Source organism: Gossypium arboreum, chromosome 13 (assembly GCF_025698485.1).
Source record: "Gossypium arboreum isolate Shixiya-1 chromosome 13, ASM2569848v2, whole genome shotgun sequence".
Classification (NCBI taxonomy): Eukaryota; Viridiplantae; Streptophyta; class Magnoliopsida; order Malvales; family Malvaceae; genus Gossypium; species Gossypium arboreum.
The window spans coordinates 92,824,387-92,852,373 of NC_069082.1; the positions used below are offsets into that span (position 1 = coordinate 92,824,387).

General features: G+C 38.3%; 1 long non-coding RNA gene across 1 annotated transcript; it reads left to right on the forward strand.

Annotated features, from left to right (window-relative positions):
- Positions 1-13,598: 13,598 nt before the first annotated feature.
- On the forward strand, positions 13,599-27,303 carry LOC128286505 (uncharacterized). The gene is made up of 2 exons (XR_008277087.1): positions 13,599-13,746; positions 27,060-27,303. It is a non-coding gene; the product is annotated as an uncharacterized LOC128286505 (long non-coding RNA).
- Positions 27,304-27,987: the final 684 nt, after the last annotated feature.

Here is a 27,987-nt window from a genome sequence, read left to right on the forward strand (position 1 = left end):
TAATGAACATGGACATGAAAGTATGAAAGCCACTAAAGAAAAGCTTAAGAAAAATATAAAAGTTTCGACTTTCAAGCAAGGAAACTTAAGGGAAATGTAAGGAGAAGCATATAACATGAAAATAAAAAGAAAGAAATATAAAAGGAACAAGCTTTAATAGATTTAAAGTAAAGAAAATTGAAATGCATTAAACTAAAGCTAAAAATATCCTGACAAGCAAGGTACAGGGACTGAAAGTGTAAAACCTAAGCTGTAGTGCTAATTAATTTAACTAACTACAAGAGCACTAAGAACAAGAAGAAAATGCAATACAATAAACATTAGAACTATGAAAGAAGAAGAGAAAATAGAAAACCTAAAAAAAGTGCGTAAAAACTAACAAAACTAAAGTTAAACTACTCTAATGTGGCCTCATTTTATCTCAGCCAAATTTTGACTGATTTAAGCAGATATTCTTACCCAATTTTGTTGCCCCAAATACCCAACAAGCCTTTAATGATTGGTGCTTTGGTTAGACAAAGACCAACCTTTGTGTCATTTTATGTCCCCTCACAGTGTACATATCACGATACCTATGAGATGAATGATGGGACATCATCAACAGTCTTGAAATGGGAGATTGCCAAAGTATGTTGATATCGCGATACCACTGTGTGTGGTCTCTACCCTTGGGGCCTATTGGAGGTATTGTTATTCCAAAGGTAGGATACCACGATACCTTCTCGTTTAGTGATGTTATTGCTTGGTTCTGGCCTCCAACGTGTCCCTAGCACACTCAATTATATGTTAGGGCCTTGAATGACACTATTGGCCAATTTAAGTCTCAAAAAAGAAGAAAATCGAAGCATCTACAATTATTAAATCAAAACCTAAAAACTCAATTTAATAGAAAAGATGCTAATATGGTTGAAAACAAGCTCCTCAAGTTTACTAGGGAAGCCTAGTTTGTCATATCAAATTACGGTAGATCATCGAGCCAGTAACAGATACCACTCCCATCGAGGTTGATGGAAAAATAGATAAGGGATGTGTAACACCCCTAACTTGTCTCCGTCGCCAGATTAGGGTTATGAAACATTACCAAATAATTAAAAACATTTAAAAATCATAGCATTCAAATAGACTAATCATATCATAATCCATCCATTCACATGCACATTGTCCCCAAATTGAGCCTTCGAGGACCTAGAAACAGCTTAGAAGCAATTCAAAATTAACTTGAAACAATTTGAAAATTTTAGGAAAAAGTTACAAAATTTGAAAACAGGGGTCACACGGTCGTGTGGCCAAGTGATGTAACTTTCAAAATAGGGGCACACAGCCGTGCCCCAGCTTGTGTCCTCACCCATGTAACTCTCTGAGTATGGTCACAAGCCTGTGTCACACGCCCTTGTGTCATGCCATGTAACTCTCTGAGTTTCCCCACACGCTCATGTTCTAGGCCTTGTGCTAGGCCATGCAACTCACTGACTTGTACCCTTTGAAAACCTCAGGTTACACACGGCTATGTCGCCAGGCCATGTGTCTCACATGGCTAAGTCACACCCCCGTGTCTCAGGTCGTGTAAACCCAAAATTACCTAAAATCTAGCCATCTCAAAACCATTCCATGTAAAAATTTTCAACCTATTCAAGCACACTTAAAAAGGACCAAAACATCACTTAAACACACATCAAAATGCCATTCCAAGATCCTAATTTAACTAAACAATGTACCATTCAAAGGCACCACATTTTATAATATAACAACATACGCCAAAACATGTTAACAATACCTAATTCTATGCATAAAGATCTAATTCTATATTGTGCCTAAAACATATCATAAATGACCATTTTCAAGCCAACACCATCATGCCAAAAGAACACACTCATCAATTACTAAAAGTGACTAAAAAGACTTACCTAACAAGCATTATAAGTCCATCAACCATACTTAAATATCAAGGCACAAACATACCAATTTACCATTTACATATCCATGAAAACACCATTATAAACCACCCTATACATGCCATTATAAACCTTGGCCAAAATACACAAAATCTACTGATATAGTTGCTAGATAGTGTGATAGATCTCTGACAAGCTTCCAACCAAATCGAGCTTTCGATAATCTATAAAACAAAGGGAAGCAACTCCGTAAGTAATGAATGCTTAGTAAGTTCATATAAACCAAAACATAACTTACCATTTCATTTGCATAATATAAAGCATAAGTATAAAATCAATCAAAACCATAAGCTTGGCATAAGCCTATACAACATCATTAAAATTACAAGTTAGTACTCTTGTATGTGGTTCAAATGAATTCATCCATAAACAAGTAGATTTGTACATATAAACTCAATATTTAGTTCATAATTCCTTTTCATGAGTTCATGATACATTCCATTTGAACACTTACCATTTTGTTCCTTTACATCATTGTTCACATGGGTTGTGAAATGGGTCTACTCACATAAGTTGTGGTTTAGAATGTAAGCTACACGATGATACTCACACGAGTTATGGAGTATTCGTAGCAAGTGCAAGACCTCAGCCATCGGGAGGACATTTAAGACCAGTACCAGAAACATGAAATCCCTAATGATATGTTATTTGTATCCTAAGAATTCCTAAGGTTCAACCTGGACTCAATAACTATCAATTCATCATAGCATTGATACATTTGTATATCAATTGATTACATTAAAACAACACAATAAGCATTCAATTTAAATTACATTAAATTTAATATAATTCATACGAACTTACCTCGATAGTTAGGGGTGCAGGAACAAAGTCAAACTATTCCAAAGCTTTAGCCTTTCCTCGGTTTAGATCTGATTATGGTTTATCTTGATCTAAATAAATAATTTCAATCAATCAAGTACTTCTCTAATTCAATTTCATCCACATTTCACATTTATGCAAAATTACCAATTTGCCCCTAACATTTTAACTTTTCACAATTTAGTCCTTAAGCTCTTAATTTGAATTTTAACCATTTTAATCTCCGTACTAGCTAGCTAAATTCATAGGGACTTATACCAACTCACTTAAACCAACATTCCATAATTTTAACATGAACTTTTACTAAATTCACAAATAAATCCCTAAATGCACTTTCATAAAAAATCATTTAACAAAACTTGTTTATTTTTCAACAAAGACTTATAATCTATCAACTAACATCAAAACCTATCCAAAAAAATTCATGGAAAGTCCCTCAACCTTTAACAATTTTACAAATTAACCCTCAGACTAGCTAGATTTAGCTAAAATGACCACAAAAACATATAAATCATTAAAAAGGGGCTTGAATACACTTACATACAGACAAAGAAGCTTGAACGAATGCCCTAGCTAGCTTCAATGGTGTATTTTTGGTGGTGTTAAGAAATGAAGAAGATGAAGTTAACTTTTGTTTTATTTAATTTAGGTTTAATTGATCAATTATCGTTTTAACCTTTTAAAACTTTCAAAATTTCATTAAAACCATGTCCAAGCACATCCACTATCACCTTAATTGGTTTATTTACCATTCAAGTTCTTTAGTTTAATATTTCAAAGCTATTGGATCCTTTTAACTAGTAAAACTCAACTTTTACCCTTTTTTACAGTTTAGTCCTTTTTACTTGATTAATCATGCAAACATCAAAATTTCTTAACGAGATTTTAATACGACCCTACTATAATCCTGTAGACCTTAAAATAATAATAAAATAATAACTCATTTTTCAGAATTGTGGTCCCCAAACCACTATTTTTGACATCACTAATATCGGGTTGTTATAGGACGAAGCTGACTTTGTAAGTTTTCTTAACTTATTTAAGTTCCTTAAAGTTAATTTTCTGTAACGCCCCAATTTTCGAAATTTTGTGAATGTTGGCATAAGTTTAATTATGTTAGTGTGCCTCTAGAAAGCCAAGCTTAAGATAGAACCCGACAATTTTAGTTAATTTTTGTTCCATAAGAAAAAGAGGGTGAAATTATGAAATAGAACCTATGTGAAAACGTTTGAAAATGCTATAGGCTAAATTGAAGTGGCCAAATAAATAGGAGTGCAAAATAGGAGGATTTGCATGACAAACCTCCCATTTTACATGAAGTGGCCAGCCATCATGTTGTTGTAGACAATATGAGGACTTGATATCCATAATTTATGGTACAAATTGATACAAATTGATAATGGGTTAGGTAAATGTTTCATGATAATGGATTAGGTAAATATTCCATGATAATGGGTTAGGTAAATGTTCCATGATAATGGTTTAGGTAAATGTTCCATGATGGGAATTTCATGTCTTTTGTATTAAAGAATTAAATGGATGAAATATGAAATTTTATTAAAAGAAAAAGGGGTGAATAGAACAAAGTTTTTTCCATCTTTATTCATCATAGCCTAAAGTTAGAGAAGAGAAAAGAGAGGAGAAAGCTCTTGAATTTTCGGTCACTTGGGGAAGAAAATTGAAGGTAAGTTCATGGTAGTTTGCTTCTATCTTGATGTTCATGAGTTCTTCTTGATTCTACCTTAACTCTTGAAGCATATTTTGGTTTTTAGTTGTGTTGTGAGCATTTAGTCATGAATTAAAATGAAGGAAATGGTTGTTGTTTCATGTTCTTTTGATGAAAAATGGAAGATAGGTGAAGTTGAGCCAAACAAATGAGCATGCATCCGCTTTAGATGCTAAGGGAAAAATCGGCTAACATGTTGTGCTTTAAAATGATGAAATGGAGATTATACTTAAGTAAAATCATAGATATGTGATGATTGATTAGTGATATACATGTTTAAATAACAAGCATGCAAGTTAGGTGTGAAAGAGTGATTTGGTAATAAATGCTTTGACAAAAAGAGTAACGTGACTTTGGAAAATCACCATAAATTGTGGGAGATGAGTTAGAAGCTGCATAAATTATGTAATTAAAGCTTAATGAGTCTAGTTTCAAATGGAATAAACGAGAACATATTTTTAATTCTGTACAATGAGAAATTTGATTCAGAACGAAGAGTAGTCGATTAGTCAAATAGTGAAACATGGGAAACTTTAAGAAAAATCGGTATTGATTGGCTATACCAAAATTCTGAAAATTTTATCGGGAAAATTAACGGAACTTGATTTGGAGTTTTGTAGCTCCAGTTATAAATAATTTAGTGATTTGTTGCTCGGAAGACGACTTGCGGTGAAATTATGATTATGTGGTAAACATTGACAAAAATCATTAATGAGTTGCTTATTGATTTCTTATAAGCTTACTATGATCCGTAGGTGTGGTTGGCGAATATTGTAAGGGGTTAATACGTAGTTTGTATTTGAATAGTTAGATTAACGTGTTAGTAATCCAATTGTAGGCGGTTCGTATGTGGATCTCGTCAAGATATTGTCGCAAATGTGTGTAACTAACACCCTCTTTCTTAGTCCGGATCGGCAAAAGTCGAAAGTCGAAATGCCAAAAATCGATTTTGTAGATTTACGAGGTGCGAATGCTCGTGAGGTAAATCGATTAATGTTTTGGTAAGCTGCAAATTTGACCGCAAAGTGCATGATTTACGTGCCCTCGATATTTTTGGGCTTAATGGGCCAAAATTGGAATGATGGGCCACGGCCCAATTCGGTAGAACCCTCGATGCGTGATTACATTAGTACGTGAAAAGTAGGAATATGCATGAAAAACCTTAAGAATAGATAAATTACTATAATACCCCTATGTATGGAAAATTACTGTTATACCTCTAGGTGCAAAATTACCGAAATACCCCTAGGGTTAAATTGACCTAAATGCATGTTTGACTTTATTATTTACTGCATGCCATGTTGTTATTATCTCGATGCATGGACCGGGATATTGACGGAGGATGTCTTGAAAGTGGCTTGTCCACGTCTTGGAGGCTTTGCCTCAATTTATCGATAATCGAGCAAAGTTAAGGTCAAGCAATCTGTGGAGTGTTGAAATGGGTGGGTTGAGCTATTCCCCACATGGAGTGTATGGCTGGTACAGGTGGAGTGTAGTGGTTGGTGGGTTGAGTAGTCTCCCAAATGGGCTTGCATATGTTATTGATGTTGCATGTATTTTGAAATGGGCCTATGGGCCATACTTATTATCTGAATAAGGGTTAAGGCCCGGTTATTGTAATCTGAAAAGGGCTCGGTCCAAGACCATTGTTACTGAATGGGCTTAGCCCAATAGGCTTGAGTGACTTGGGCTTTGAATGGGTTTTCCTTACACACCGAGTTTCCCCAAGCTCACCCCTTTTATTTTCATCCACGCGAAATCCCCAACCATAGTGGGCTTGGAGCGTGAGGGAATTCAGTGGCCACCGCTCGAAAGTTTGGTTTTCTTCTGGTGAACTGGACATCACATTATTTACGTTTGAAGTTTTGGGTTTTTAAATGTAATAAGGCCGCTTAATTATTTTTATGGTTTTAATATGTATTACTAAGATAGGTATTACTTATTTTAACTGTTGAAATTGGATAGCTTTAGGGCCCGTTTTCAAAAATAACAATTGATTTCAAAATAACACGACAACAAGCAAAGCTTCCATAATGAAAGTATTTTCCAAAATTAATCACTTTTCCTAAAATGACATAATCAAATCGGTTTCCTAGAAATATCCATGATGTTAAGGTGTGGCAATGGCGGTATGCATGTCAGGATTGGATCCGAAAGGAGCTTGGTATAGCAATCCGATGGACTCACCACCTCTTTCCGCTTTCCTACCGGTGCATGCTTCCATTCACTTTAACCTATAATGAAATTATCTTTAAAACACTAAGTAGGTTTTTTTGGATCAACAATATAAAATGTTTTGAACGCTTCGATGTGGCATGTCGGACCCGGCCATAATGTTTGGGCCGGGTTTGGGGTGTTACATTTAGTGGTATCAGAGCCTAGGTTGTAACAACTCGGCTGTGGATCGGGTCCAAAAAGGGTTTTCAAAACTTTATGCCAAAAAAAAAGAAAAAAAAAAGGTATTTTTTTGGAAAAAACTGACTTTTGAAAATTTCCTGTTTAAAGGAGATAATCTCCGAACTTGTTTTTTTTTTAGCACAAATGTTTGGAAAATGGATTTCAAAAGTTCTAAATCTTTTGAGTTTATCAGAAAACTGATGAGGTGGCACACTGAATCCCCGGCACCAAGCATGTAAGTACTATTCATTTTATATCTTGAATCAGCATCAGTAGTTAGTACTAAACCTTAGAGATAGTACTATAGATAATATAGCGTAAAGGCTACTGGCCCGAGGCCGTAGGGTAAACTAAGCCCTAGGAAATCGTGATGATGGCTAAACCGTGGTTACTGTGAGAACAACTCAAACCTTATCTGTTCATAAGATATTCGTAATAAACAAAGGAAAGCGATAAACTAATCGCATAAAATTCGTGTCGATAAATTGATATGAGTACGAGAGCTACTCGAGGAAGAGGCCGTGGTCGAGGCCAAGGTAGTACTCAAGCTGGATCTTCGTCTTCTGAACACATACTCACGACCACCACTGGTGGATGAGAATGGGCCGTATGATCGGGCCGCAGGGGATGACGCTCTCTCCCAGGCCATGTTAAGAGTTTTGGAAAGGGTGGCCGGAGCTAATATCGGGCCCATGAATAGGGGGTCCATTTCTGAGCGACTCCGGGCCAACGGAGCGGAAGTTTTTAGGGGTGTATCTGGAGTAGCCCCAAATGTGGTGAGTCTTGGTGGAAGCCACGAGCGGATTATGGATGACTTGGACCGCTTCGAGAGAGCAAAAGTTAAAAGGAGCGATATCCTTACTACGGGAAGAGGTGTATCAGTGGTGGATCACTGTGAGAGAAGGTACCCCAGCTGAGAGGGTAACTTGGGAGTTGTTTAAGCAGTCCTTCAAGGCGAAGTATGTCGGAGCTAGCTATGTGGATGCGTGAAGGAAGGAATTCCTGAACCTGACCCAGGGTGGTAAGACCGTTGTTGAATATGAGGCAGAGTTTTTGCGATTGAGCCGGTATGCTAATGGTATTGTCTCTACCGAATACAAGGGCAGTGTTCACTTTGAGGATGGCCTTAGGGATGAGCTAAATGTGCTCATAGCTCCGCAGAGAGAGCGCGATTTTGCTGCACTAGTAGAAAAGGCTAAAATAGCCGAAGAGGTGAAGCAAGCTGAACGAAAGAACCGCGATAGGGATCGAAATCAGTTTAGGAGAGATACTGGACCAACTGGTGCTGCAAACCGGAATGTTAAGAGAGCTAGGATGGAGGAACCAGTTCGAGCGGTTACTGTGAATACTGTTAGACCTCAAGCTTGTGGAGATTGTGGTAGAATGCATCTGGGGGAATGTTGGAAACGCTCTGGGGCTTGTCTTCGTTGTGGATCAAAGGAACATAAGATCAGGGATTGTCCTAAGAGGCTAGCTCAGTCTCAAGTGGTTGAACAAAGGGCTGTGCAACCCGTGCAAACAGGGCGAGGTGAACCGTCGCCATCGAGAGGTCATGGCCGAGGTCGTGGTGGCAATAGCCATGGACGTGGGGCACCTGGAAAGGGTACTGTTAACACTGGGGCTCGTCAGCCAGCTTTGGTATATCTTTGCTCGTCGTCGCTGAGGAGGGTGACGACCGACGACGTCATAACTGCACGCGTTTTTATTTCTAGCAAGCCGTGTACTGCCTTGGTGGATGTTGGATCTACTCATTCCTATGTTGCATGTGCCATATCTGGGTCGTTGGGTGTGCACTCTGAGGAGATTGTGAGTGGGGTATCTGTAGTAAGTCCTTTGGGTCACTCGGTTAGGGTAGACAAACTGTATAGGGATGTACCCTTGGAAACTCAATGTAAGATTTTCCCTGGAAATCTGATGGAGTTACCGTTCGGAGAGTTTGATCTTATTTTGGGAATGGACTAGCTTGTTAAGCATAAAGCGACTCTGGATTGTGCTGCTAAACGAATGGTGTTAAGGACAACAAAGGATGAGGAGGTTATGGTGATAGGTGAGCGAAGGGATTATTTGTCCAATGTGGTGTCAGCATTAAGAGCCGAAAAGTGGATTCGGAAAGGTTGTGAGGTCTATTTGGCATTTGTAAGTCAGTCAGAAGAGGAGGGACTGACAGTGGATAAGGTTAGGACCGTAAAAGAGTTCCAAGATATTTTTCTGGAGGAGCTTCCAAGATTGTCTCCGAACCGAGAAGTTGAGTTTGGAATAGATTTGTTGCCTGGAACGGCACCTGTGTCCATTGCACCGTATAGGATGGCACCGAAAGAGTTAATGGAGTTAAAGGCTCAAATTCAAGAGTTATTGGATTGGGGCTTCATTAGGCCAAGCGTGTCTCCATGGGGAGCACCGGTGCTATTTGTGAAGAAAAAGGACGGGACAATGCGCATGTGCATGGATTATCGCCAGTTGAACAAACTGACGATAAAGAACAAATACCCTCTGCCAAGGATTGATGATTTATTTGACCAACTTAGAGGAGCTTCGGTATTTTCCAAGATTGACCTTCGATCTGGATACCATTAGTTAAGGGTAAAGGAAGTGGATATTCATAAGACAGCATTCAAGACTCGATATGGTCATTACGAGTTCCTGGTTATGTCATTTGGGTTGATGAACGCACCTGCCGCTTTCATGGATCTGATGAATCGAGTGTTCCAACCTTACTTGGACCAATTCGTGGTAGTTTTCATCGATGATATTCTGGTATACTCGGAAACCGAGGAGAAACATGAGGAGCATCTACGTATTGTGCTGTAAGTGCTGAGAGAGAAGGAACTGTATGCAAAGTTTAGTAAGTGTGAATTTTGGTTGCGAGAAGTGGCTTTTCTAGGTCATGTGGTTTCTGCTGAAGGAATTAAAGTGGATCCTCGAAAAGTTGAGGCAGTTCTGGGATGGAAGCCACCAAAATCAGTATAAGAAATTCAGAGTTTTCTGGGTTTGGCAGGCTATTATCGAAGGTTCGTAGAAGGATTTTCTCTGATTGCTGCACCATTGATGAAACTGTTAAGGAAAGGGGTAGCATTTGTCTGGACTGAGAGTCAGCAAAAAGCTTTTGACCATTTGAAAAAGGTATTGATCAAGCACCGGTGTTGATTCAACCGAGTCTGGAAGGACTTCACCGTGTACAGCGATCGTCACATGTGGGGTTAGGATGTGTCTTGATGCAAGAGGGTAAGGTGGTCGCTATGCTTGCGATAGCTTAAGTCTCATGAAGCGAACTACCCTACGCACGACTTAGAGCTAGCGATAGTGATCTTCGCGTTGAAAATCTGGAGACATTACTTATATGGAGAAAAGTGTATCATATACACGGACCATAAGAGCCTAAAGTATCTGTTAACTCGAAGGAGTTAAACCTTGAAACAACGAAGATGGGTAGAGTTGCTTAAGGATTACGATCGTTCGATTGAGTACCACCTGTAAGGCTAACGTGGTGGTGATGCGTTGAGTCAAAGGGTTGTTTCGATTTGAGAGCCTTGTTTGCACGTTTGAGTCTGTTTGATGATGGATGTCATTAGCGAATTGCAAGTGAGGCCTATTTGGGTGAAAGCAGATTAAAGAAAAAGCAGTTGAAGGATAACTCGTTGGTTCTTCGATTTGACAAGTTGAGAAGGGTGAGAATGAGGATTTTGGACTGAATCTCAAAGGAGTTTTATGCTTCCGAGGAAGAATTTGTATTCAAAGGATTCGACTTGAGACATCAATATTGAAGGAAGCTCATGAGGGACTTTGTGCCATGCATCCCGGAGGGAATAAGTTGTATCACGACTTGCGAGAAGCTGTATTGGTGGCACAGGCTTAAACGAGAAGTAACGGAGTTCGTAGGAAATGTCGACATGCCGCAAGTGAAAGTTGAACATCAATTTCCTTGATTCTTGCAACCGGTGAAAATTCCATTGTGGAAGTGGGAGAGAGTCACTATGGATTTTGTGAGTGGGCTACCTTTGACACCCACCAAGAAAGATTCTGTGTGGGTAGTGGTGGATAGGTTAACAAAATCTGCCCATTTCATACCAGTTTGTACTGATTACTCCCTGCAAAAGTTGGCTAGGCTGTATGTGGCAGAGATAGTGCGACTACATGGAGTGCCAGTGTCGATTATTTTCGACCGAGACCCTAGGTTTACGCCTCGGTTCTGGAAGAAGTTGCAGGAGGCATTGGGTACACGTTTGGATTTCAAGATCGCCTTTCACCCACGCATGATGGATAGTCAGAAAGGGTTATTCAGATTTTGGAGGATATGTTAAGGGGTTGTATCATCGATTTTCGTGGGAGTTGAGAAGACTACTTGCCATTGGCGGAGTTTGCATACAATAACAGCTACCAAGCAAGTATTTAGATGGCTCCATATGAGGCACTTTATGGGAAGAGATGTCGTACGCCTACGTGTTGGACAGAGTTGGGTGAATGACAAGTGCTTGGACCGGAGATGGTGGCAGATACTGAAAGTAAGGTTAAGTTGATAAGAGATCGATTAAAGGAGGCATCTGATAGACAGAAGTCGTATGCGGACCTAAAACGCAAAGAGATAGAGTTCACGGTTGGGGATATGGTTTTCTTAAAGGTTTCACCTTGGAAGAAGATCTTGAGATTCGGCAAGAAAGGAAAATTGAGTCCGCGGTTTATAGGGCCTTATCGAGTTCTTAAGCGGGTAGGGCCGATGGCGTGTCGCTTAGAATTACCACGAGTTAGATAGAATCCATGACGTTTTCATGTGTCTATGTTAAGACGATATCGATCGGATCCCTCATATGTTGTGCCGGTGGAGGAGATTGAAGTAAGGACCGATTTGACCTTTGAGGAAGAACCCATACAAATTTTAGATCGAGAGGTTAAAGTTCTAAGAAAAAGTCGGTTCAGTTGGTAAAAATCTGTGGCGTAATCATGGAAGGAAGAAACTACTTGGGAATCGGAAGAGACTATCGTCAACAATACCCTCAACTATTTGGATCGGAGTAAATTTCGAGGCGAAATTTCTTTAAGGGGGTAGAGTTATAACGCCCCAACTTTCGAATTCGTGAATGTTGGCATAAGTTTAATTATGTTAGTGGGCCTCTAGAAAGCCAAGCTTAAGATAGAACCCACAATTTTAGTTAATTTTTGTTCCATAAGAAAAAGAGGGTGAAATTATGAAATAGAACCTATGTGAAAATGTTTGAAAATGCTATAGGCTAAATTGAAGTGGCCAAATAAATAGGAGTGCAAAATAGGAGGATTTGCATGACAAACCTCCCATTTTACATGAAGTGGCCAGCCATCATGTTGTTGTAGACAATATGAGCACTTGATATCCATAATTTATGGTACAAATTGATACAAATTGATAATGGGTTAGGTAAATGTTTCATGATAATGGATTAGGTAAATATTCCATGATAATGGGTTAGGTAAATGTTCCATGATAATGGTTTAGGTAAATGTTCCATGATGGGAATTTCATGTCTTTTGTATTAAAGAATTAAATGGATGAAATATGAAATTTTATTAAAAGAAAAGGGTGAAAAGAACAAATTTTGTCCATCTTTGTTCATCATAGCCTAAAGTTAGAGAAGAGAAAGGAGAGGAGAAAGCTCTTGAATGTTCGGTCACTTGGGGAAGAAAATTGAAGGTAAATTCATGGTAGTTTGCTTCTATCTTGATGTTCATGAGTTCTTCTTGATTCTACCTTAACTCTTGAAGCATATTTTGGTTTTTAGTTGTGTTGTGAGCATTTAGTCATGAATTAAAATGAAGGAAATGGTTGTTGTTTCTTGTTCTTTTGATGAAAAATGGAAGATAGGTGAAGTTGAGCCAAACAGATGAGCATGCATGTGCCTTAGATGCTAAGGGCAAAAATCGGCTAACATGTTGTGCTTTAAAATGATGAAATTGAGATTATACTTAAGTAAAATCATAGATATGTGATGATTGATTGGTGATATACATGTTTAAATAACAAGCATGCAAGTTAGGTGTGAAAGAGTGATTTGGTAATAAATCTGCTTGGGACAGCAGCAGTAATGTGACTTTGGAAAATCACCATAAATTGTGGGATATGAGTTAGAAGCTACATAAATTATGTAATTAAATATTAATGAGTCTAGTTTCAAATGGAATAAACGAGAACATATTTTGAATTTTGTACAATGAGAAATTTGATTCGTAATGAAGAGTAGTCAAATTATTCAAACAGTGAAACATGGGAAACTTTAAGAAAAATCTGGTATTGATTGGCCATACCAAAAATTCTGAAAATTTTATGGATACAAGATATATGAGTCTATTTTCAGGGAAAATTAACGGCACTTGATTTGGAGTTTTTTAGCTCCAGTTATAAATAATTTAGTGACTGTTGCTCAGGAAGACAGCTTGCAGTGAAATTATGATTATGTGGTAAACATTGACAAAAATTTGTTAATGAGTTGCTTATTGATTTCTTATAAGCTTACTATGATCTGTAGGTATGGTTGGCCGAATATTGTAAGGGGTTTATACGTAGTTTGTATTTGAATAGTTAGATTAACGTGTTAGTAATCCAATTGTAGGCGGTTCGTGTGTGGATCTCGTCAGCATATCGTCGCAATCAGGTGTGTAACTAACACCCTCTTTCTTAGTTTGGATCGGCAAAAGTCGAAAAGCCGAAATGCCAAAAACTGGTATTTTGTAGATTTGCGAGTGTGCGAATGCTCGTGAGGTAAATCGATTAATATTTTTGGTAAGCTGCAAAATTTGGACTACAAAGTGCATGATTTCTGTGCCCTCGATATTTTTGGGCTTAATGGGCCAAAATTGGAATGATGGGCCAACGGGCCCAATTCGGTAATAACCCTCGGTACGTGATTCTATTAGTACGCGAAAAGTAGGAATATGCATGAAAAACCTCAAGAATAGATAAATTACTATAATACCCCTATGTATGGAAAATTACTGTTATACCCCTAGGTGCAAAATTACCGAAATACCCTTAGGGTTAAATTGACCTAAATGCATGTTTGACTGTTGTTATTTACTACATGCCATGTTATTATTTGATGCATGGGACTGGGATATTGACGGAGGATGTACTGAAAGTGGCTTGTCCACGTACTGGAGGCTTTGCCTCAATTCTTTGATAACTGACAAAGTTTTAGCAATCTGTGGAGTGTTAAATTTGGGTGGGTTGAGCTATTCCCACATGGAGTGTATAGCTGATGCGGTGGAGTGTAGTGGTTGGTGGGTTGAGTAGTCTCCCAAATGGGCTTGCATATGTTATTGATGTTGCATATATTTTGAAATGGGCCTATGGGCCATCTTCATTATCTGAATAAGGGCTAAGGCCCGGTTTATTGTAATCTGAAAAGGGCTCGGTCCAAGACCACTTTATTACTGAATGGGCTTAGGCCCAATAGGCTTGAGTGACTTGGGCTTTGAATGGGTTTTCTTACACCTGAGTTTCCCCAAACTCACCCCTTTTATTTTCATCCACGCGGAAATCCCCAACCATAGTGGGCTTGGAGTCGTGAGGGAATTCGAGTGGCCACATGCTCAAAGTTTGGTTTTCTTACGGTGAACTGGACATCATATTATTTACGTTTGAAGTTTTGGGTTTTAAATGTAATAAGGCAGCTTAATTATTTTGATGGTTTTAATATGTATTACTAAGATAGGTTTTACTTATTTTAACTGTTGAAATTGGATAGCTTTAGGCGCGTTTTCAAAAATAACAATTGATTTCAAAATAACACGACAACAAGCAAAGCTTCCGCAATGAAAGTATTTTCCAAAATTAATTACTTTTCCTAAAATGACATAATCAAATCGGTTTCCTAGAAATATCCATGACGTTAAGGTGTGGCAATGGCGGTATGCATGTCTAGGATTGGATCCGAAGGAGCTTGTTATAGCGATCAGATGGACTCACCACCTCTTTTCGGTTTCCTACCGGTGCCTGACTTCCATTCACTTTAACCTATAATGAAATTATCTTTTAAAACACTAAGTAGGTTTTTTGGATCAACAATATAAAATGTTTTGAACGCTTGATGTGGGATGTCGGATCCGGCCATAACGTTTAGGCCGGGTTTGGGGTGTTACATTTTCCATTCTTGGATTTAATTAATAAAATTCCAAAAAAATCCAAGTATTTAAAAGAAATAATGTCTAGGCATAAAAAGTTAAAGAAGGGTGAGCAAATTAATATCGACGCCTCTTGCAGTTCTATCATTGCTCAAAAGATACCCCAAAATTAAAATATCTGAGTAGTTTCAAAACCTTTATAAAGAAAGGGGACAAGCATTCTAGTAAGGCACTTTTTTATTTAGGGGCTGGTATTAATTTGATGCCTCTATCTACTTACATGAAGCTTATATTAGGGGAACTAAAGAATACATCTATAGCACTGCAATTAGCTAATAGGTCCTTAGTATGCCCCAAAGGTGCACTTGAAGACACATTAGTTAAAATAAAAGGCTTTATAATCCCTATAGATTTTGAAGTCCTTAGCTTTGAGGAAGTCCAAGAAATCCTCATTCTGTTAGGTAGGCCATTTTTGGCCACTTCTAGATCAACCATTGATATAAAAAAAATTGAACTAATTATTAAAATTAATGGTGAAATAGAAGTATTCAAATGTGGCCACTATCCCCAAAATGGGGGATTGGAAAATCACTTAAGGGAAAATTGTTTCACTATATATTTTAGCACCCCTAAACACCTCGATGGAAGGTATGGCTATAGTCTAATATGTGTAGGAATATGTCGTTCAAGGGAAAGAGACAAATGGAAAGATCTTGGATGGAAAGGTACCAGTTGGACGGATTGCGACAATTGACAAAAGACATAAAAAGTCGATAAAAAAACTTGATGGTATACCGGACGAATCAGTAGCCACATTTAAAAATTAACCATCTAAATTTATTAATATGTTTTTGTAAATATTGTAAAGTTACTTTTGTTTTAGATTTTAGTATTTTTAATATTTGATTTTTAATGTTTGTTAGGATAGGGTAATCTTTTAGGGAGAAAAAATGGCTTTAGAGGTGGATTAAGGTGATTGTGCACAACCTGAGGATTTTAAAATGCCCTGAAAAGATGATTTTGAGAGATTTTCAAGCCATCTTGTGACACCATACCCCCGTGTTGGGATATGAAACTTTGAAGCCTAGAAAAATGAAAATTCAAAGATCGTGTCATGACATAGACCCCAGAGTTGTGACACGAAACTTCAAAGTGAAAATATTGAAAGTTTAGGGTGCCATGTCACGATGCGCATAGCCTGTTTTGTGACACATGACTAGGTACCAAAGTTTATGGAAAATTAAAGCTCCGTGTCATGACATTCACCCCCTGTGTCGCAATGTGATATCAAATTTTACAATTTTTTTGGCATGTTCTCCACACAACCTATCGATTTCCTTTAAACACCTCATATATTTTTAACCCAAAACACCTTTAAAACATCCTCTAAATAGCTACCTAGTTGCCACACCCTCTTTCCTTCATCGTTTGTCAAGTTTACAAGAGTCCAACCAATTTTATTCATCTTTTCTTATATGTTCTTTTCTTCTCTTTTGCAGGTATAAAGCATCCCATTTGGATCGAAGAAGAACTCAACGTATGTGAAATCACCACTAAATGAGGTTAGACGTTCTAGTTTCATTCTTTGATACAAATTGTGTTTAGGAAATTTACTGCTTTATTAGTCTTGTTAAATTTGTCCAATGGCACCATAGAAAGTGCAACCTACCAACGAGGCACCAACTGAAATCGATGTCGATCATTTCCACAACCAAGAAGTGAATGACAGTATCTAAAGACGAATTGTCGCACTTTAATCTAGGAGTGGAGGTTTATAATTTCCATCATTGGAGGAACTTTCGCTCAACCCTAAATGAACTAGCAATCAATTTGATAGTTTACGAGTTTTGCACCTCACTTAAAGAACGTGAAAATCGTAGACTACTGAGTAAGATCCTCATCCACATCAATATCCGAGGGAAACAAGTGTTGATAATGCCCTGGGAAAGTGTAGATTTATGATGCACTATTCTATGTCTCGAATTATCTTGATTTTGTTGCCTTTACATGTATCGCGGATGGAATTTTACGATATGTGACGCAAGAACGAAGCAAGTGAACTTGCCAAGCTAGCACTAACATCCTAATTAAATTTAACCAAGCCATCATGTTTTCTATGACCAGGATGTTGATATAGTTCATCTGCACTCGTATCTCCCCGACCCAAAACGTTAATCATGTCACCACCTTCCAAGAATTCTTGCTTGATGCTATTTTATAGAAAAGATAGGTATGCATGGTATGAGGGATATATTAGATGATGATAACTTGCAATAACGGTCAAAAGAGGGAAATATACTTTCCACACCTCATGATAGCCCTATGCAAGGAAGCTAGGGTTCTGATGTCAGCCATGGAGCAATTTGTGAAGCCGAAAAAGAGTATTATTGGCAACACTTTTGTGAAGCCGGTAGATGCAAGGGATGTCACCGATGGGCCTTATATGCATAGAGCCATGGCATTCGAGTGCCAAATCCTCCACCCAACAAATATGAACCCATTCCCATTCCTATTGACAGAAAATCTGTGTATGAGAAAGATGAAAATGAGGAAGAAACAAACAATAAAGACGACAGAGATGAAAAAGAAAAGACACCCTTCCCTGCTTACAACCTTAATGAGTCGTTCCAACCAGAACAACCATCAACTAGAAGGTTCTGCATCTGAAGCCCGAGGTGATGCAGCCCAACCCAATCTGCGAGTAGGAGCGTAACAAAGACTGTTAGAGGAAAAGATAATGGGAAAGCGATAGCAGAAGAGGCAGCGACACCTAACTCCGATTAAATACTGCCTTTTGTAACGCCCAAATTTTCGGGAATTCTGTGAATGTTGGCAAAATTTCATGCTTTGATTTTGTCATCTGTGAGTGAAATTATGAAATAAGACCTATGTGAAAATGTTTGAAAATGCTATAGGCTAATTTGTAGTGGCCAAATAAATAGTAGTGCAAAATAGGAGGATTTGCATGTCAAACCTCCCATTTTACAAGAAGTGGCCGGCCATCATGTTGTTGTAGACAAAATGTGCACTTGATATCCATAATTTATGGTACAAATTGATACAAATTGATAATGGGTTAGGTAAATGTTCCATGATAATGGGTTAGGTAAATGTTTCATGATAATGGGTTAGGTAAATGTTCCATGATGTGAATTTCATGTCTTTTGTATTAAAGAATTAAATGGATGAAATATGAAATTTTATTAAAAAAAAGGGGTGAAAAGAACAAAGTTTTGTCCATCTTTGTTCATCATAGCCTAAAGTTAGAGAAGAGAAAGGAGAGGAGAAAGCTCTTGAATGTTTGGTCACTTGAGGAAGAAAATTGAAGGTAAGTTCATGGTAGTTTGCTTTTATTTTAAGGTTCATAAGTTCTTCTTGATTATACCTTAACTCTTGAAGAATATTTTGGTTTTTAGTTGTGTTGTGAGCATTTAGTCATGAATTAAAATGAAGGAAATGGTTGTTCTTTCTTGTTCTTTTGATGGAAAATGGAAGATAGGTGAAGTTGAGCCAAACAAATGAGCATGCATGTGCCTTAGATGCTAAAGCGAAAAATCGGCTAACATGTTGTGCTTTAAAATGATGAATTTGAGATTATACTTAAGTAAAATCATAGATATGTGATGATTGATTGGTGATATACATGTTTGAATAACATGCATGCAAGGTATGTGTGAAAGAGTGATTTGGTAACAAATCTGCTTGGGACAGCAGCAGTAACGTGACTTTGGAAAATCACCATAAATTGTGGGAGAAGAATTAGAAGCTGAATAAATTATGTAATTAAAGTTTATGGAGTCTAGTTTCTAATGAAATAAACAAGAACATATTTTGAATTCTTTACAATGAGAAATTTGATTCGTAATGAAGAGTGGTCAGATTAGTCAAACAGTGAAACATGGGAAACTTTAAGAAAAATCTGGTATTGATTGGCCATACCAAAAATTCTGAAAATTTTATGGATAGAAGATATACGAGTCTATTTTTAGGGAAAATTAACGTTACTTGATTTGGAGTTTCATAGCTCCAGTTATAAATGATTTAGTGACTGTTGCTCAGGAAGATAGCTTGCAGTGAAATTATGATTATGTGGTAAACATTGACAAAAATTTGTTAATGAGTTGCTTATTGATTTCTTATAAGCTTACTCTAATCTGTAGGTGTGGTTGGCCGAATATTGTAAGGGGTTAATACGTAATTCGTATTTGAATAGTTAGATTAACGTGTTAGTAATCCAATTGTAGGCGGTTCGTGTGTGGATCTCGTCGGCATATCGTCGCAAACATGTGTGTAACAAACACCCTCTTATAGACTAGATCGGCACAAGCCGAAAAGCCGAAATGCCGAAAAGCCGGTATTTTGAGATCTTGCCAGTGTGTGAATGCTCATGGGATTAATAGTTTGATGTATATGTTAAATTAAAGTGATAAGACTGCAGAGTGCGTGATTCCGTGCATTTCGATATTTTTGGGCTTAATGGGCCAAAAACAAGATAATGGGCCAACGGGCCCAAGTTGGTAAGAAAACGCAGTAAGTGTTTCTGATCGTACGTAAATGGCTATGTTATGTATGAAAACCTTAAGAATAGTGAAATTACTTGAACACCCCTATGTGTGCAAAATTACCGTTATACCCCTAGGGTTATTTTTTTCTGAAAAGCATGATGTTTTGTTTCTGTATACGTATGCCATGACATATTATTTCTGTTGCATGGGGACATGGGTAATATTATGGAGGAAGCGTCCTGGTGGCTATGCCACAAATATCTGATCTGGTGGCTCTTCCACATATATACTGCTTACGTGGCCTGCCACGATTATCTCAGATCTGTGACTCTGTCACATTATACGCTTCAGCGACCATGCTGCAAATTACGTGGTGTGTAGCGGTTGGGTGGGTGAGTTGTCTCCCCACGGTGTAAGGTTGGTACGGGGTGTATACGGTTGGATATGGTTGGGTTTACGCATAAACATGTAATATCATTACGTTCTATTATGGGCCTATGGGCTTTATTCGAATTGCATTGCGGGCTAAGGCCAACTTATTCTATTTACGTGGTTTGAGTGATATAGGCTATGGTTGGGTTAATTTACACATGAGTTTCCCAAACTCACCCTTTTATTTTCATCCACGCAGTAATCCCCAACCATAGTGGGCTTGGGTATGTGAGGGAATTGGAGTGGCCACCGTTCGAAAGTTTGATTTTCTTCGGTGAATTGGACATCCTTTTATTTACGTTTGAAGTTTTGGGTTTTTAAATGTAATAAGGCCGCTTAATTATTTTTGATGGTTTTAATATGTATTACTAAGATAGGTTTTACTTATTTTAACTGTTGAAATTGGATAGCTTGAGGGCACGTTTTCAAAAACAACAATTGATTTCAAAATAACATGACAACAAGCAAAGCTTCCGCAATGAAAGTATTTTCCAAAATTAATCACTTTTCCTAAAAATGACTTAATCAAATTAGTTTCCTAGAAATATCCATGACGTTAAGGTGTGGCAATGGCGGTACGCATGTTTAGGATTGGATCTGAAGGAGCTTGGTACTTAAGCAGTTCGATGGACTCACCACCTCTTTTTCGGTTTCCTACCTGGTGCACAGCTTCCATTCACTTTAACCTATAATGAAATTGTCTTTTAAAACACTAAGTAAGTTTTTCTGGATCAACAATATAAAATGTTTTGAACGCTTCGATGTGGCATGTCGGATCCGGTCATAACGTCTGGGCTGGGTTTAGGGTGTTACATTTAGTGGTATCAGAGCCTAGGTTGCAACAACTCGGCTGTGGAATGGGTTTACAAAAACAAAGATTTTCAAAAAAAACAAAAAAATTATAAAGATTACAAAAAATGCGATTTTCAAAATTTAGATCTTTAGAAGGTGGCATTCCGAATCTCCAGCCCAAGCCTGTAAGTATTACTCTGAACTCTTCTGAATATTTTTCCGACTTATCATGCATCTTTGAAATCTGCTAGGATACTCTAGATAGGATGATACTGAAACCATAGGAAAATCGATAAGAGATGAAACTATAGCTAGACTTCGATTCTGCAAAAACAAACTCTAAACTACTGTCTGATTCATAAAACATCTGTAATAAACACTGGAATATTAATTGATGCATAAAAATTTGTAATCAAGATAATACAATATTAGTACAAGAGGCCGTGGACGGAGCCGAGGAAGTGCTCGAGCGAGATCTTCGTCTTCGAGACATATGTCGGCGGTGGATGCACTGGTACCACTGACAACAGAGGTAGAGTCTCATGATTGCGGTGCCGTGCATGATGCCATGTCATAGGAAATGCTTCGTGTTCTGGAAAGGGTTACAGGGGCAAGTGCGGGCAATGGAGTTCGGGGATCTATTTCTGAACGACTTCGGGCTAACGGAGCGGAGATCTTTAGGGGCGTGTCTAGTATAGCCCCGAATGTGGCGGAATATTAGTTGGAGGCCACAGAACGGATTATGGATGACTTGGACTGCTCTGAGGAGATTGTGAGTGTGGTATCTGTACTAAGTCCTTTGGGTCACTCGGTTAGGGTTGACAAACTATATAGGGATGTACCCTTAGAAACTCAAGGTAGGATTTTCCCTGGAGATCTAATGGAGTTACCATTCGGAGAGTTTGATCTCATTTTTGGAATGGACTAGCTTGTTAAGCATAAGGCGAACCTAGATTGTGCTGCTAAACGAATGGTGTTAAGGACCACAAAGGATGAGGAGGTTATGGTGATAGGTGAGCGAAGGGATTATTTGTCCAATGTGGTGTCGGCTTTAAGAGCCGAAAAGTGGATTCGGAAAGGTTGTGAGGGATTGTCAGTGGATAAGGTTAGGACTGTAAAGGAGTTCCAAGATGTTTTTCCGGAGGAGCTTTCAGGATTGCCTCCGAACCGAGAAGTGGAGTTTGGAATCGACTTATTGCCTGGAACGGCACCAGTGTCTATCGCACCGTATAGAATGGCACCGGTGGAGCTAAAGGCACAAATTCAAGAGTTTTTGGATACGGGCTTCATTAGGCCAAGCGTGTCTCCATGGGGAGCACCGGTGCTATTCGTGAAGAAGAAGGATGGTACAATGCGGATGTGCATTGATTATCGCCAGTTGAACAAACTGACAATTAAGAATAAGTATCCACTGCTAGGGATTGACGATCTGTTTGACTAGCTTAGAGGGGCTTCTGTATTTTCTAAGATCGACCTCTGATCTGGATATCATCAGTTAAGGGTCAAGGAGACGGATATCCATAAGACGACATTCAGGACTCGGTATGGTCATTACGATTTTTTGGTTATGCCATTTGAACTGACGAACGCTCCTGCAGCATTTATGGATCTGATGAATCGGGTGTTCCAACCATTCTTGGATCGATTTGTAGTCGTCTTCATTGATGATATCCCGTATATTCAAAACCGAAGCGAAACATGATGAGCATCTCCGTATAGTCTTCATGAGTGTTAAGGGAGAAGGAACTCTTTGTGAAGTTCAGCAAGTGTGAATTTTGGTTGAGGGAGGTAACCTTCTTAGGACATGTGGTCTCTGTCGAAGGGATTAAGGTGGACCCTCAAAATATTGAAGCAATTTTGGAGTGGAAGCCACCTAGGACGGTGTCGAAAATTCAAAGTTTCCTAGGGTTGGTAGGATACTACAGAAGGTTTGTGGAAGGTTTTTCTGTGATGGCAGCACCTCTGAAAAAACTCATAAGGAAATGAGTATCGTTTGTATGGACTGAGAAGCAGCAGGAAGCTTTTGAGAAGTTGAAGAAAGTTTTGACTGAAGCACCTGTGTTGATTCAACCAGTCAGGAAGGATTTTCTTGTGTGCGATGGCGCATCACACGTGGGTTTGGGCTGCGTGTTAATCTGAGGAGGTAAGGTGGTTGCATATGCATCACGACGACTTAAACCTCACGAAGGAACTATCCTACTCATGATTTGGAGTTGGCGGCGGTGATATTTGCACTTAAGATTTGGAGACATTACTTGTGCGGGAGAGGTGTATTATATACACGACCACAAGAGTCTTAATTATTTGTTGACTCGAAGGAGCTGAACCTTAGGTAAAGGAGATGGATTGAGTTGCTTAAGGATTATGACTGTTCGATCGAGTATCACCCAGGCAAGGCTAATGTGGTAGCCGATGCTTTAAGTCGTAGAACCGTATCTGATTTGAGAGCAATGTTTGCTTGTTTAAGTCTGTATGATGATGGCAGTTTGTTGGCTGAATTGCAAGTAAGGCCAACCTAGGTGGACCAGATTAAGGAAAAGCAGTTGGAAGATGAGTCTTTGGTTGCTCATTTTTAACAAGTTAAGGAAGGGGAAACTTCTGAGTTCGGTTTAAATGGTGATGGAGTTCTGTGTTTCTGAGGAAGAATTTGTGCTCCAAGGGACTTTGATTTAAGGCATACAATATTGAAGGAAGCTCATGGGGGACTATGTGCCATGTATCCTGGAGGGAATAAGTTGTATCATGACTTGTGAGAATTGTATTGGTGGTCTGGACTTAAACGAGAAGTAACGGAGTTTGTAGAGAAATGTCTGACATGCCAGCAAGTGAAAGCTGAGCATCAATTACCTTTTGGACTGTTACAGTCGGTGAAGATACCACTTTGGAAGTGGGATAGGGTAACCATGAACTTTGTGAGTGGGCTGCCCTTGACACCATCAAAGAAAGACTCGGTGTGGGTGATTGTGGATAGGTTGACCAAATCGGCCCATTTCATACCTGTTCGTACTAACTTTTCACTTCAAAAGTTAGCCAAGTTGTATGTGGAAGAGATTGTGTGACTTCATGGAGTCCCAGTTTCAATTATTTCTGATCGGGATCCCAGATTTACATCTCGGTTTTGGCAAAGGTTGCATGAGGCATTGGGGACGCGATTGAATTTTAGTACGGCTTTCCATCCCCAGACTAATGGTCAATCAGAAAGGGTTATTCAGATTCTGGAGGACATGTTGAGGGGATGTGTGATTGACTTTCGAGGTAGTTGGGAGGATTACTTGCCGTTGGCAGAATTTGCGTACAATAACAGTTACTGCATTTAGTATTCGAATGGCACCGTATGAAGCTTTGTATGGACGAAGGTGTCGTACACCTAGTTGTTGGACCGAACTAGGAGAGCGACAAGTTCTTGGACCAGAGTTGGTAGCTGATACTGAGGATAAGGTCAGAATAATTAGGGATCGATTAAAAGAAGCATCTAATAGGCAAAAGTCTTATGCAGATTTGAAGCGTAAGGAGATTGAGTACTCGAGGGTGATATGGTCTTCTTAAAGGTTTCTCCTTGGAAGAAGATATTAAGGTTCGATAAAGAAGGGCAAGTTGAGTCCATGGTTCATTGGGCCTTATCGGGTTTTGAAGCGAGTAGGCCCAAGGTGTCTTATCGATTGGAATTGCCTCGAGTTAGATAGGATTCACGATGTTTTTCACGTCTCCATGTTAAGGCGTTATCGTTCTGACCCTGCTCATGTCCTGCCAGTTGCAGAAATTGAAGTTAACACTGATTTGACCTTTGAAGAGGAGCCTGTGCAAATATTGGCTCGAGATGTTAAGGTTCTTAGAAGGAAATCTGTCCCTTTAGTGAAAGTGCTTTGGCGTAATCATGGAAGGGAAGAAGCTACTTGGGAATTAGAAGAGACTATGCATCAACAATACCCTCAACTATTTGGATCAGGTAAATTTCGAGGCCGAAATTTCTTTAAGGGGGTAGAGTTGTAACGCCCCAATTTTCGGGAATTCTGTGAATGTTGGCAAAATTTCATGCTTTGATTTTGTCATTTGTGAGTGAAATTATGAAATAAGACCTATGTGAAAATGTTTGAAAATGCTATAGGCTAATTTGTAGTGGCCAAATAAATAGTAGTGCAAAATAGGAGGATTTGCATGTCAAACCTCCCATTTTACAAGAAGTGGCCGACCATCATGTTGTTGTAGACAAAATGTGCACTTGATATCCATAATTTATGGTACAAATTGATACAAATTGATAATGGGTTAGGTAAATGTTCCATGATAATGGGTTAGGTAAATGTTTCATGATAATGGGTTAGGTAAATGTTCCATGATAATGGGTTAGGTAAATGTTCCATGATGGGAATTTCATGTCTTTTGTATTAAAGAATTAAATGGATGAAATATGAAATTTTATTAAAAAAAAGGTGAAAAAACAAAGTTTTGTCCATCTTTGTTCATCATAGCCTAAAGTTAGAGAAGAGAAAGGAGAGGAGAAAGCTCTTGAATGTTCGGTCACTTGGGGAAGAAAATTGAAGGTAAGTTCATGGTAGTTTGCTTTTATTTTGAGGTTCATGAGTTCTTCTTGATTCTACCTTAACTCTTGAAGCATATTTTGGTTTTTAGTTATGTTGTGAGCATTTAGTCATGAATTAAAATGAAGGAAATGGTTGTTGTTTCATGTTCTTTTGATGAAAAATGGAAGATAGGTGAAGTTGAGCCAAACAAATGAGCATGCATTTACCTTAGATGCTAAAGGGAAAAATCGGCTATCATGTTGTGCTTTAAAATGATGAATTTGAGATTATACTTAAGTAAAATCATAGATATGTGATGATTGATTGGTGATATACATGTTTAAATAACATGCATGCAAGGTATGTGTGAGAGAGTGATTTGGTAATAAATCTGCTTGGGACAGTAGCAGTAACGTGACCTTGGAAAATCACCATAAATTGTGGAAGATGGATTAGAAGCTGAATAAATTATGTAATTAAACCTTATTGAGTCTAGTTTCTAATGAAATAAACAAGAACATATTTTGAATTCTTTACAATGAGAAATTTGATTCGTAATGAAGAGTGGTCAGATTAGTAAAATAGTGAAACATGGGAAACTTTAAGAAAAATCTGGTATTGATTGACCAAACCAAAAATTCTGAAATTTTCTGGATAGAAGATATATGAGTCTATTTTCAAGGAAAATTAACGGCACTTGATTTGGAGTTTTGTAGCTCCAGTTATAAATGATTTAGTGACTGTTGCTCAGGAAGACAGCTTGCAGTGAAATTATGATTATGTGGTAAACATTGACAAAAATTTGTTAATGAGTTGCTTATTGATTTTTTATAGGCTTACTCTGATCTGTAGGTGTGGTTGGCCGAATATTGTAAGGGGTTAATACGTAATTCATATTTGAATAGTTAGATTAACGTGTTAGTAATCCAATTGTAGGCGGTTCATGTGTGAATCTCGTCGGCATATCGTTGCAAACAGGTGTGTAACTAACACCCTCTTATAGACTAGATCGGCATAAGCCGAAAAGCCGAAATGCGAAAAAGTCGGTATTTTGAGATCTTGCGAGTGTGTGAATGCTCATGAGATTAATAGTTTGATGTATATGGTGAATTAAAGTGATAAGACTGTAGAGTGCGCGATTCCGTGCATTTCGATATTTTTGGGCTTAATGGGCCAAAAACAGGATAATGGGGCAACGGGCCCAAGTTGGTAAGAAAACACAGTAAGTGTTTCTGATCGTACGTAAATGGCTATGTTATGTATGAAAACCTTAAGAATAGTGAAATTACTTGAACACCCCTATGTGTGCAAAATTACTGTTATACCCCTAGGGTTATTTTTTTCTGAAAAGCATGATGTTCTGTTTCTGTATACGTATGCCATGACATATTATTTCTGTTGCATGGGGACATGGGTTATATTATGGAGGAAGCGTCCTGGTGGCTATGCCACAAATATCTGATCTGGTGGCTCTACCACACATATCTGCTTCCGGTGGCTCGCCACGATTATCTCAGATCGGTGACTCTATCACATTATCATTACGGCGACCATGCTGCAAATTCTGTGGTGTGTAGCGGTTGGGTGGGTCGAGTTGTCTCCCCAGACGGTGTAAGGTTGGTACGAGGGTGTATACGGTTGGATATGGTTGGGTTTCTGCATAAACATGTAATATCTGCTCGCTACATTATGGGCCTATGGGCTTTATTCAATTGCTTGCGGCTAAGGCCACCTTATTCTATTTCGTGGTTTGAGTGATATAGGCTATGGTTGGGTTAATTTACACCGAGTTTCCCCAAACTCACCCTTTTTATTTTCATCCACGTAGGTAATCCCCAACCATAGTGGGCTTGGAGCTGTGAGGGAATTCAGAGTGGCCACCCGTTCTGAAAGTTTGATTTTCTTCTGGTGAATTGGACATCCTTTTATTTACGTTTGAAGTTTTGGGTTTTTAAATGTAATAAGGCCGCTTAATTATTTTTGATGGTTTTAATATGTATTACTAAGATAGGTTTTACTTATTTTAACTGTTGAAATTGGATAGCTTTAGGGCGCGTTTTCAAAAACAACAATTGATTTCAAAATAACACGACAACTAACAAAGCTTCCGCAATGAAAGTATTTTCCAAAATTAATCACTTTTCCTAAAAATGACTTAATTAAATCGGTTTCCTAGAAATATCCATGACGTTAAGGTGTGGCAATGGTGGTATGCATGTCTAGGATTGGATCCGAAGGGAGCTTGGTACTTAAGCAGTCCAATGGACTCACCACCTCTTTTCCGGTTTCCTACCTGGTGCACAGCTTCCATTCACTTTAACCTATAATGAAATTATCTTTTAAAACACTAAGTAAGTTTTTCTGAATCAACAATATAAAATGTTTTGAACGCTTCGATGTGGCATGTCGGATCCGGTCATAACGTCTGGGCCGGGTTTGGGGTGTTACACCTTTAATTTAATGTTTTTTAGGGATTGTAAATTTAGAACTTGGATGATTTTTTTCTCTTTATTTTCTTTTATTTTTTGTTTAGTTTATATTTTTATACTAACATTTATTATTGAAAAAAAACCTTACTTATTTCTACGTAGAAACTTTGTACTTTTTATGACACTACATTTTGGAGCGAAACAAGAAAAGAGGGAGATAACCTAACAACTCTAGCAACACTTTCACGCCAAAACAGGTATTCTATTCCCTTAATTATTTTTATTGCACATTAGGGACAATGTGCCAAATAAAGTGTGGGGGTGATT